The sequence below is a fragment of the Tachypleus tridentatus genome, chromosome 3 (assembly GCF_004210375.1).
Source record: "Tachypleus tridentatus isolate NWPU-2018 chromosome 3, ASM421037v1, whole genome shotgun sequence".
Lineage (NCBI taxonomy): Eukaryota > Metazoa > Arthropoda > Merostomata > Xiphosura > Limulidae > Tachypleus > Tachypleus tridentatus.
This window is the reverse complement of record NC_134827.1, coordinates 65609983-65623514: the sequence shown is the minus strand read 5'-3', so window position 1 is coordinate 65623514 and position 13532 is coordinate 65609983.

Here is a 13532-nt window from a genome sequence, read left to right as displayed (position 1 = left end):
GTGAGACTTTCTTAGTAGATGTTACTTTGATCAGTATAGTGAGACTTTCTTAGTAGATGTTACTTTGTTCAGTATAGTGAGACTTTCTTAGTAGATGTTACTTTGATCAGTATAGTGAGACTTTCTTAGTAGATGTTACTTTGTTCAGTATAGTGAGACTTTCTTAGTAGATGTTACTTTGTTCAGTATAGTGAGACTTTCTTAGTAGATGTTACTTTGTTCAGTAGATAGTGAGACTTTCTTAGTAGATGTTACTTTGTTCAGTATAGTTAGTAGATGTTACTTTGATCAGTATAGTGAGACTTTCTTAGTAGATGTTACTTTGTATCAGTATAGTGAGACTTTCTTAGTAGATGTTACTTTGTTCAGTATAGTGAGACTTTCTTAGTAGATGTTACTTTGTTCAGTATAGTGAGACTTTCTTAGTAGATGTTACTTTGATCAGTATAGTGAGACTTTCTTAGTAGATGTTACTTTGATCAGTATAGTGAGACTTTCTTAGTAGATGTTACTTTGTTCAGTATAGTGAGACTTTCTTAGTAGATGTTAGTAGATGAGACTTTCTTAGTAGATGTTACTTTGATCAGTATAGTGAGACTTTCTTAGTAGATGTTACTTTGTTCAGTATAGTGAGACTTTCTTAGTAGATGTTACTTTGTTCAGTCAGTATAGTGAGACTTTCTTAGTAGATGTTACTTTGTTCAGTATAGTGAGACTTTCTTAGTAGATGTTACTTTGTTCAGTATAGTGAGACTTTCTTAGTAGATGTTACTTTGATCAGTATAGTGAGACTTTCTTAGTAGATGTTACTTTGATCAGTATAGTGAGACTTTCTTAGTAGATGTTACTTTGTTCAGTATAGTGAGACTTTCTTAGTAGATGTTACTTTGATCAGTATAGTGAGACTTTCTTAGTAGATGTTACTTTGTTCAGTATAGTGAGACTTTCTTAGTAGATGTTACTTTGTCAGTATAGTGAGACTTTCTTAGTAGATGTTACTTTGATCAGTATAGTGAGACTTTCTTAGTAGATGTTACTTTGATCAGTATAGTGAGACTTTCTTAGTAGATGTTACTTTGATCAGTATAGTGAGACTTTCTTAGTAGATGTTACTTTGATGTTCAGTATAGTGAGACTTTCTTAGTAGATGTTACTTTGATCAGTATAGTGAGACTTTCTTAGTAGATGTTACTTTGTTCAGTATAGTGAGACTTTCTTAGTAGATGTTACTTTGATCAGTATAGTGAGACTTTCTTAGTAGATGTTACTTTGATCAGTATAGTGAGACTTTCTTAGTAGATGTTACTTTGATCAGTATAGTGAGACTTTCTTAGTAGATGTTACTTTGTTCAGTATAGTGAGACTTTCTTAGTAGATGTTACTTTGATCAGTATAGTGAGACTTTCTTAGTAGATGTTACTTTGTTCAGTATAGTGAGACTTTCTTAGTAGATGTTACTTTGTTCAGTATAGTGAGACTTTCTTAGTAGATGTTACTTTCTTCAGTATAGTGAGACTTTCTATAGTAGTAGATGTTACTTTGTTCAGTATAGTGAGACTTTCTTAGTAGATGTTACTTTGATCAGTATAGTGAGACTTTCTTAGTAGATGTTACTTTGTTCAGTATAGTGAGACTTTCTTAGTAGATGTTACTTTGATCAGTATAGTGAGACTTTCTTAGTAGATGTTACTTGTTCAGTATAGTGAGACTTTCTTAGTAGATGTTACTTTGATCAGTATAGTGAGACTTTCTTAGTAGATGTTACTTTGATCAGTATAGTGAGACTTTCTTAGTAGATGTTACTTTGTTCAGTATAGTGAGACTTTCTTAGTAGATGTTACTTTGATCAGTATAGTGAGACTTTCTTAGTAGATGTTACTTTGTTCAGTATAGTGAGACTTTCTTAGTAGATGTTACTTTGATCAGTATAGTGAGACTTTCTTAGTAGATGTTACTTTGTTCAGTATAGTGAGACTTTCTTAGTAGATGTTACTTTGATCAGTATAGTGAGACTTTCTTAGTAGATGTTACTTTGTTCAGTATAGTGAGACTTTCTTAGTAGATGTTACTTTGATCAGTATAGTGAGACTTTCTTAGTAGATGTTACTTTGTTCAGTATAGTGAGACTTTCTTAGTAGATGTTACTTTGATCAGTATAGTGAGACTTTCTTAGTAGATGTTACTTTGTTCAGTATAGTGAGACTTTCTTAGTAGATGTTACTTTGATCAGTATAGTGAGACTTTCTTAGTAGATGTTACTTTGATCAGTATAGTGAGACTTTCTTAGTAGATGTTACTTTGATCAGTATAGTGAGACTTTCTTAGTAGATGTTACTTTGATCAGTATAGTGAGACTTTCTTAGTAGATGTTACTTTGATCAGTATAGTGAGACTTTCTTAGTAGATGTTACTTTGAGACTTTTCAGTATAGTGAGACTTTCTTAGTAGATGTTACTTTGATCAGTATAGTGAGACTTTCTTAGTAGATGTTACTTTGTTCAGTATAGTGAGACTTTCTTAGTAGATGTTACTTTGTTCAGTATAGTGAGACTTTCTTAGTAGATGTTACTTTGATCAGTATAGTGAGACTTTCTTAGTAGATGTTACTTTGATCAGTATAGTGAGACTTTCTTAGTAGATGTTACTTTGATCAGTATAGTGAGACTTTCTTAGTAGATGTTACTTTGTTCAGTATAGTGAGACTTTCTTATTATATGTTAATTTGATCAGTATAGTGAGACTTTCTTAGTAGATGTTACTTTGTTCAGTATAGTGAGACTTTCTTAGTAGATGTTACTTTGTTCAGTATAGTGAGACTTTCTTAGTAGATGTTACTTTGTTCAGTATAGTGAGACTTTCTTAGTAGATGTTACTTTGATCAGTATAGTGAGACTTTCTTAGTAGATGTTACTTTTGATCAGTATAGTGAGACTTTCTTAGTAGATGTTACTTTGTTCAGTATAGTGAGACTTTCTGTGGCTCTGAGGGTTTGTTTGGTTGTATAAGGTACTTATTGTTGGAGACGTGTTCGGTCGATGACGTATGTAAGATTTTACACGGTATCCAAAACATTAAAAGCATGTTTTTCTGTGTTTTTTTTTTAATCACAGATTTGTTTGGTCTTTTTGGAAAAAAAAAGGATTTTTACAAATGAATCTGAATAATAAAGATTATTATACGAACTGAAAGTCACCTCGGAGGATTCTCTTCACGTGCGATCAACAATGCATCTTACTTCGTGTTGTTTGAGTCAAATCATATCATACGTGAGTTGTTCGTATTGTACAAGTTACGTCATCTTTCTCTTCAATGTCTATCACGTGACGAAAGCTGTGGGGAAAAAAAAGTAGAATTATATATATCTTCGTAAGTTACAGTGATTCTTTGAAGAGATTTCCATTTGCTCCGAGACAAAAATTCAATAGACGATCATATTGTTTGTCCGCATATTTAATCTTCTCGGGACAAGTTTTCACGCTTTGCATCACGGGGTGGAAAATAAATGAGAAGTAGTGGGGGTGAGATTGTTTGTTTGTTTTTGAATTTTGCACAAAGCTACTCGAGGTCTATCTGCGCTAACCGTCCCTAATTTAGCAGTGTAAGACTAGAGGGAAGGCAGCTAGACATCACCACCCACCGCCAACTCTTGGGCTATTCTTTTACCAACGAATAGTGGGATCGATCGTCACTTAATAACGCCCCCACGGTTGAAAGGGCGAGCGTGTTTGGTGTGACGGAGATTCGAACCCGCGACTCTCAGATTACGAGTCGAACGCCTTAACCCACCTGGCCATGCCGGGCCTAATAAGTTTATTAATATTATTAATGTGGGCATTTGGCAGAGTTACTGTTGTTTTTTTTAATAATATAGTTTAGTCTGAATAAACTTTTATTGCTGTAATAAAATAAGCTTGATGGATGTAGTTTTGTTTTTGTTTAAATCTATTGTCGCACACATTTATATGACTGTTCAATCTGTCTATAATTTTACACCTTTACACCTAAACACCCAGCAGGTGTACGAGCTATTACTTCGTTTATATTTACATCTACAAAGGTGTCAATTCCTGCCTCGATAATAACAAGGGGTGTATTCAACAGAATCATATCTCTTTCTCTGAACGAGCTCTTATTCAATAGAATTAGACCTAATAAGGTCTGGAAAGTTCATGTGTCGCAGGTTCGAATCCTATCACCAAACAGGCTTGTCCATTCAGGCCTGGAGGAGGGGTCGATCTGACCATTCGTTGGTACAGAGTGACACTACGTGTTGGCGTCGGGTGATGTACACTTCCTATTTTCCCTTCATTCTATCAGCTAAAATTAGGAGTGATAGTGTGTGTGTATTTTGTTGGAGAAGAGTCATATCGGACTATCTGCTGAGTCCACCAAAGGATCAAAGATATTCCTTGTGTAGATAGGTCTTCGTGAAATGTTTAAACGGACAAAAACGTATCCGTTCTGTGGATGTCATTGGAATTTTCTTTTTTCTACTATATGTCAGCAAAACAGAAATATATTGAGAATATGTCTCATATTTTTACACAAATATAAACCGTATGAACAGCAATTTTTTAAACAGCTTGACCTCATGTTTCACATGTTTACACAAATATAAACCGTATGAACAGCAATTTTTAAACAGCTTCACCTCATGTTTCACATGTTTACACAAATATAAACCGTATGAACAGCAATTTTTAAACAGCTTCACCTCATGTTTCACATGTTTACACAAATATAAACCGTATGAACAGCAATTTTAAACAGCTTCACCTCATGTTTCACATGTTTACACAAATATAAACCGTATGAACAGCAATTTTTAAACAGCTTCACCTCATGTTTCACATGTTTACACAAATATAAACCGTATGAACAGCAATTTTTAAACAGCTTGACCTCATGTTTCACATGTTTACATAAATATAAACCGTATGAACAGCACATTTTAAACAGCTTCACCTCATGTTTCACATGTTTACACAAATATAAACCGTATGAACAGCACATTTCTGAAATTACTTCTCATGAAATAAGTAAAAAATGAAATCTAAAAACTACATTTGGTGAGTAAATTTTGACATTTGACATTTAAAAAACGTGTGATGTTTTTTGATCTAATCACGTCAGTAGATTAGCAGTTTAATTACTGTTCCACATGTGTTTCACCGCCATAGTTGCTTGTTGATGTGTTTTATTTATTGTTTTACGGGTTTGTTGTTTATGTTTAACGAATGTGTTGACATATTCATTTATGTGTGTGTATTACTTTTGTTGGATATCAAATTTATCAAAGTATCCGTTAAGTTCTAAGCTGAAATGGTTACTTGTTAGTTATCACGTGTCTTCTAAATGATATTTATTAGTGATAATTTCTGTATCTAGTATGGTTTGTTTGTGATATTACACTGACTGTACCCAGGGTGGTTTGTTTGTGATATTACACTGACTGTATCTAGTATGGTTTGTTTGTGATATTACACTGACTGTATCCAGGGTGGTTTGTCTGTGATAGTACACTGCCTGTATCTAGTATGGTTTGTTTGTGATATTACACTGCCTGTATCCACGGTGGTTTGTTTGTGATATTACACTGACTGTATCTAGTATGATTTGTTTGTGATATTACACTGACTGTATCTAGTATGGTTTGTTTGTGACATTACACTGCCTGTATCTAGTATGGTTTGTTTGTGATATTACACTGACTGTATCTAGTATGATTTGTCTGTGATATTACACTGACTGTATCTAGTATGATTTGTTTGTGATATTACACTGACTGTATCTAGAATGATTTGTCTGTGATATTACACTGCCTGTATCTAGTATGGTTTGTCTGTGATATTACACTGACTGTATCTAGTATGATTTGTTTGTGATATTACACTGCCTGTATCTAGTATGATTTGTCTGTGATATTACACTGTCTGTATCTAGTATAGTTTGTTTGTGATATTACACTGACTGTATCTAGTATGAATTGTCTGTGATATTACACTGCCTGTATCTAGTATGATTTGTCTGTGATATTACACATCCTGTATCTAGTATGATTTGTTTGGGATATTACACTGCCTGTATCTAGTATGATTTGTTTGTGATATTACACTGACTGTATCCAGGACGGTTTGTTTGTGATATTACACTGACTGTATCTAGTATGATTTGTCTGTGATATTACACTGCCTGTATCTAGTATGATTTGTTTGTGATATTACACTGCCTGTATCTAGTATGGTTTGTTTGTGATATTACACTGCCTGTATCTAGTATGGTTTGTTTGTGATATTACACTGACTGTATCTAGTATGATTTGTCTGTGATATTACACTGCCTGCATCTAAAGTGATTGTTTTATTTTTACTGTAATGTTATTTGTTAACTGTTAACAAGTTAAAGGTTTAATTCATGTGTACAACTGACGATAAGATACGGTTACGCATGGATCGAATGTCATCCCATCTTCAGTTTCTTCAGTTCAACAATATTGTTCATCAGCTGCTGTGTTTTTTATTAAACAGCGGAGACAGGTGTTTCTACGTGCTACCTACAACTGGGAGATAAATGTAAAAATAATTGCTGCTTACAAAGTAAAGCTTATGCTGAAGTATTCTTCTGTGCAGCTCAGAGGTACGTTGGAGAGATTACACAATCCGAGTCTCAGTTCTTGCAGTTTAACAGCAAGTATGATACCAGCAAAACTGGAATATTAGGAACAACACAAACACTCGACTTTTGTGACCTCTGTAGAGTCCAAGCTAAATGTGGACGGTTGAACCATCATAAAACAAATTCATTATATATTTCCCGCATTGTTCATACTTTGGGTATATAGCTTGAAGTATCTGAGTTAGTTAAATGTAATCGTTCGTGACTACGAAGGGTCACAGCACGGGTCAGAGCGACAAGCCAACTACGAGTCACATATAAGTTACATAAATATAAATGAAATGACCAACCAAGGCAGAAGGGAAATACAAAACTTATTAATACATTCAGAACCTCAGAGAACTAACTGTATTAGCACGTGAGAACAAGTGAGCCACATTACCTACACGTCTCTGTCGACCACCTCGTGTGAACTTACTCACACCTTTCGACTTACACGTCATACGCCAGATAAGATAAAACAGGTGTATTAACACAGGGTATGGTGACTCGTACCAAAATGCGATATAAATATTAGAAAAAAAAGAACAACCTTCAGGTTTTTTTAGATGGAAACGTGGACTACAGGGACTGAAGTTTTCAAGGTGAGTCAGTCTCTAACCGATAAAACCAGTTCAAACTTACCTACTTGTTAACGGAATGTATCGTTTAGTTGGGTGTTTAAAAAGTGTATACTTGATTTTGTTAAGTTTCGTACCACGAGACAAGCAGACAATATTTAACACTTGTAGATACAAAGTTTGAGAACAACAGGATAAAAATACACGTGGATAAAACATTTACCTTGTTCGTGAAAGTCCTACGTTATGAGGACTTTGTAAATCATACAAGGAATTTATGATACCGTCAACTGTTTCTATGTAGTTTGAAGAACAGTATATTATATTGTCTACTATTTCTGTATATGTTGAAGAACAGTATATTATACTGTCTACTTACTATTTATATATGGTTTGAAGAACAGTATATTATATTGTCTACTATTTCTGTATATGTTGAAGAACAGTATATTATACTGTTTTCTATTTCTGTACGGTTTAAACTGTCTGAAGATGTAATTAGGAACACATATAGGAATGTCTTCCAGTCTCTATTGTTCAAATATTGTACAGATGTGGTTCGGAACATACGACCTTTGACTGTGTGTTGTGTAGCCACATTCTTAAAGTTTATGGACACAACATGTTTGGGTGGTTAACAAGGAGGTTAATCTTGAAGAGTCACGTTTTTGGTTGTTGTTATAACATGTATAATTATGTGTTACAACCAGAAGAGACTATAGTCACAGATAGAACCGGTCAGTACCTCTGTTTAACCTAATACTGGTGCACTTATAGTTAACCGTCTGATGTGTTAATTTATATCAACACTCTGGAGTTGTCTTCTTACAACAGGCTGTGACACATACACATGATATACCTGCGTCTTGCCTCAGACACAATACAAATTGTGTCGTATATGATTCTTGTTTATCATATGGGAACTTGTGTGATAAGATGAAAAGAATCGAAGTGTTCCAACCGAAATTACTACTTTAATAACGAACGTACGTTTGTTGGGGTTCTCTGTGCACGTGAGCCTTTTCTAAAACATCAGAATCAGTGTGATTATTGAATCACTTCAAACTGTACAAGGACGACGATTTTCTACCAATTTAAGACGGAACAACATGTACGGAAGGCAAAGTGGTTCCTGTTGTTCTGTTAATTTAGGCCTAAGTGAATCAACCCAATATACGATTTTTCTTACAGTTTGCTTTCCTTCTAACACATTTGAAGCCTGCCTGAAATTCAGTTTTGCCCTAAGATTCAACGATGATTTTCATCCATTCATTTCAACTTTTTTCCCTAATTGTGTTCCAGTAGCACAGCGGTATGTCTGCCGATTTACAATGCCAAAAACCATGTTTTTTGATACACGTAGTGGGCAGAGCACATGTGGTCCGTCGTGCAGCTTTGTGCTTGAAAACAAACAAGTTGGATAATTCGTTGCTGTTGTAATGTATGTTTGTTTTATATTCAATAAATACGTGATTTTTTTTCTGTTTTTTCGTGCATGGTTCCATCTTATTTTAAAAATTTCAACACAGTTTTACCTACTAAATCCACGACTTTTCTTTTGTGAACGAACTGTGGCTGCCAGTCCGCTGAATTATCTTGATTAAATTACAACAGCTCACAGTTACCTAAAAATGATTTTCATTTAACAACTTCGAGCTTCACTGAAGAAACAACAAGAAAAAAACATTTATGAATTAAACGATGAATATATTTCTATAAATATTACATTTAACGTTATTATTTGCTACTATTTTACTCATATGGTTGTATTTGCTTGTACGATTTCAAGTCAGTATTTCTTCACTCTTTAGTGTAACCAGCGGAGTTGTACAATGTTATGAAACACGTGGTTCACTCTGTAAAGAACTCTAGACACGTGTTAAAGTGAAGATAGAGACATTTCATACATGATATTGCTCTACTTGTGCTGATATAAAGTTAACAACGTGAGTGTCGTCTGTGAATCGAATTTTTAAACAAATAAATTTCGGCTTATTTCTATCCTGCTGATTTCTGTTATAAATTGTGTGCAACAAAATAAATTAAAAACACATCAAAAAAACGTATTTATGTAATTAAAGTTTCTTTCTTTGACTTCTGTGAGAAAATTCATATGGAACACACCAATAGAGCTTATGCATACTGCCTGTCACAGACAAAACCGTATGATAATAGCTGTAAAGACAGTAGATATATAATACTTGACTCTACGAATGAACTAAACGACCAGGTCAGAGACCCCTAAAATCTATATGTAGCTGACCTTAGTTTTGAACTGAGGGAAAGCAATTAGCCAGCATTACTGCAGGTGACAGAGAATTTGTTTGTCTCTTTAATTTGAATAAATATTAATCTACAATTAATGTTGTTTACACTAACGGTGTCCCTGTTAGCATGACGTCTCAAACCTTAAATCTTCTGTTTCGCAGTTTGAAGCGCCAACTATGCCCTACCCCTCATGCTTTAAAATGTGTGTCTTCTCATATAAGAGCAAAACAGAACAATAATGTGGTTATGGACTTTCGGACATAGACAGTTTTTGAAATACGTTAAGAGCAGTTATAGACGTGAGATATAGACAGTTTTTGAAATAAGTTAAGAACAGTTATAGACGTGGGATACAGACAGTTTTTGAAATAAGTTAAGAACAGTTATAGACGTGGGATATAGACAGTTTTTGAAATAAGTTAAGAACAGTTATAGACGTGGGATATAGACAGTTTTTGAAATAAGTTAAGAACAGTTATAGACGTGGGATATAGACAGTTTTTGAAATAAGTTAAGAACAGTTATGGACGTGGGATACAGACACTTTTTGAAATAAGTTAAGAACAGTTATGGACGTGGGATACAGACACTTTTTGAAATAAGTTAAGAACAGTTATAGACGTGGGATATAGACATTTGTTGAAATAAGTTAAGAACAGTTATGGACGTGGGATATAGACACTTGTTGAAATAAGTTAAGAACAGTTATGGACGTGGGATACAGACACTTGTTGAAATAAGTTAAGAACAGTTATGGACGTGGGATACAGACACTTTTTGAAATAAGTTAAGAACAGTTATGGACGTGGGATATAGACACTTGTTGAAATAAGTTAAGAACAGTTATGGACGTGGGATACAGACACTTTTTGAAATAAGTTAAGAACAGTTATGGACGTGGGATATAGACACTTGTTGAAATAAGTTAAGAATAGTTATGGACGTGAGATACAGACACTTTTTGAAATAAGTTAAGAACAGTTATGGACGTGGGATACAGACACTTTTTGAAATAAGTTAAGAACAGTTATAGACGTGGGATATAGACACTTGTTGAAATAAGTTAAGAACAGTTATGGACGTGGGATACAGACACTTGTTGAAATAAGTTAAGAACAGTTATGGACGTGGGATACAGACACTTTTTGAAATAAGTTAAGAACAGTTATGGACGTGGGATATAGACACTTTTTGAAATAAGTTAAGAACAGTTATAGACGTGGGATATAGACACTTGTTAAAATAAGTTAAGAACAGTTATGGACGTGGGATATAGACACTTGTTGAAATAAGTTAAGAACAGTTATGGACGTGGGATACAGACACTTGTTGAAATAAGTTAAGAACAGTTATGGACGTGGGATATAGACACTTTTTGAAATAAGTTAAGAACAGTTATGGACGTGGGATATAGACACTTTTTGAAATAAGTTAAGAACAGTTATGGACGTGGGATACACACACTTTTTGAAATAAGTTAAGAACAGATATAGACGTGGGATATAGACACTTGTTGAAATAAGTTAAGAACAGTTATGGACGTGGGATACAGACACTTTTTGAAATAAGTTAAGAACAGTTATAGACGTGGGATATAGACACTTGTTGAAATAAGCTAAGAACAGTTATGGACGTGGGATACAGACACTTGTTGAAATAAGTTAAGAACAGATATGGACGTGGGATACAGACACTTGTTGAAATAAGTTAAGAACAGTTATGGACGTGGGATACACACACTTTTTGAAATAAGTTAAGAACAGTTATAGACGTGGGATATAGACACTTGTTGAAATAAGTTAAGAACAGTTATGGACGTGGGATACAGACACTTGTTGAAGTAAGTTAAGAACAGTTATGGACGTGGGATACAGACACTTTTTGAAATAAGTTAAGAACAGTTATAGACGTGGGATATAGACACTTGTTGAAATAAGTTAAGAACAGTTATGGACGTGGGATACAGACACTTGTTGAAATAAGTTAAGAACAGTTATGGACGTGGGATACAGACACTTGTTGAAATAAGTTAAGAACAGTTATGGACGTGGGATACAGACACTTGTTGAAACACGTTAAGAGTTAAGTACAAAACAACAAAGTTATTCTCTGTCCCCTTAGGACAAACGGATTTAGCCCACTTTTAATTTATTTATGCTTTAACTGTGTTCTGTAACAATAATAAAACTTATAACGAAGTTCAGAGAACGGGACTGTATCATTATACGTATTCACAGCGCGATAACATTGTGGTGTCAGAATTTACAAAGACAGCCAACCTCAAATATCAGAGAAAAAGACAGTCGTGGGAAAGAGAGACCACAAGAACCACAAATAACAGAACCGGAGCCATGATAAAATTGCAGAAACCACACAAAAACAGCAAAGAAAAAATAAAGAAATTCAAAAACAAACATTATACTAAAGTGTATGCTATTCAGTTAGGCTTTCAATAATTCGTGGTTCATAATCTCGCACGACCTGTTAGTTTTGTGGTTTCAGAAGACGTATAACTAGAGGGAAGGCAGCTAGTCATCACCATCCATCGCCAACTCTTGGGCTACTTTTTTTACCAACGAATAGTGGGATTGACCGTCACATTATAACACCCTCATGGCTGAAAAGGCGAGCACGTTTGGTGTGACAGGGATTCGAACCCGGAACCCTCAGATTACGAGTCGAATGCCTTAACTTAGTAGAATAATGTCCCCAAGACAATTTATTTCACAAAATATATCCATATCATGAGTTTTAGAATACTACAATGACCACGAGGTGGCGTCCTTGGATCCGTTTCACTCTACATAGAAACCTGTTTTGAGAGAAGAAGTGACTTATTTCTTCTTATAATCAATGCGCATCGAATTAACAAACTGCTCATTTACAAGATACGGGTCTAAATTTTCAGTACACCATTAGGCTTAATACTGAATAATTTGTTTATCAGGGATTCATCTCAGTGGGTCAGCCGTAGGATTTTACGAACGTAACGTACAACACAAAAACCAACGTTTCGATGCTCCGCAGCAAACAGAGTGTAGATAGACCATTACGTTACATGTAAATATAGGTTCATGCTCTGTAGTTTCAAACATTTAACTACAAATGTATCTTCAAACTTATTCTCCGCAGTTCCAAACCCAGTAGGATATCCACAATTAATCTGTTTACCCATTTTTTGACTCTCAGCCCTAAAACGTTTAAATTAAATGTAAAAAAAAAACCCTAAAAATATAACATTGGGCCACGTGATTAGCATTTTATGATGTATTACCCTTTTAACCAATTAAAGCGAACAACGTATTTGAAAATTATTAATACCCTTGTTTATCAATAATTAGTATTTATTATAAATTATTGTAAGTAAAATATTAACTCTTTCCAGGGAAATAGATTGTTTCTTCTGAAGATTTCGTAATTGCAGGGATCTAACCCCTATATCAGGAGTTCTCAAGGCCTTGAGCTTGTGTCTCAGCTGGTGTTACTTCAAATTATAATGGTTAGATCTGTTTCCAAAATACCAGGTGTTGGTCGAAGTGAAATAAAACCGATTGACTTTCTAAGGGTCCAATGGGAGTGACGACAGAATAAGAGTAGCCAATGAGTTGACAGTGGGTGTTATTGACCAATGCCTTAAGTTTTGTGACGGCTGAATCTCACTGTTCGATTACTGCAACCCAAGAGTGGACAGTGAGTGCTATTGACCAACTGCCTTAAGGTTTGTGACGGCTGAATCTCACTGTTCGATTACTGCAACCCAAGAGTAGACACTGGATGCTATTGACCAACTGCTTTAAGTTTTGTGACGGCTGAATCTCACTGTTCGATTACTCAAACAAAGAGTGGACAGTGGGTGCTATTAATTAATTAGCTAACTTCGGTTTTGCCTATCAATTCTAAATTCACGACTAACGCAGATAGCCATTGTATAGCCAGCTGTACACAGATTTAAAAAAGAAACATCCGCGTCAGTATACGTACATTTTTAATATAGGTTAGAAAATAAACAACAACATAGTTCAAGTTAAA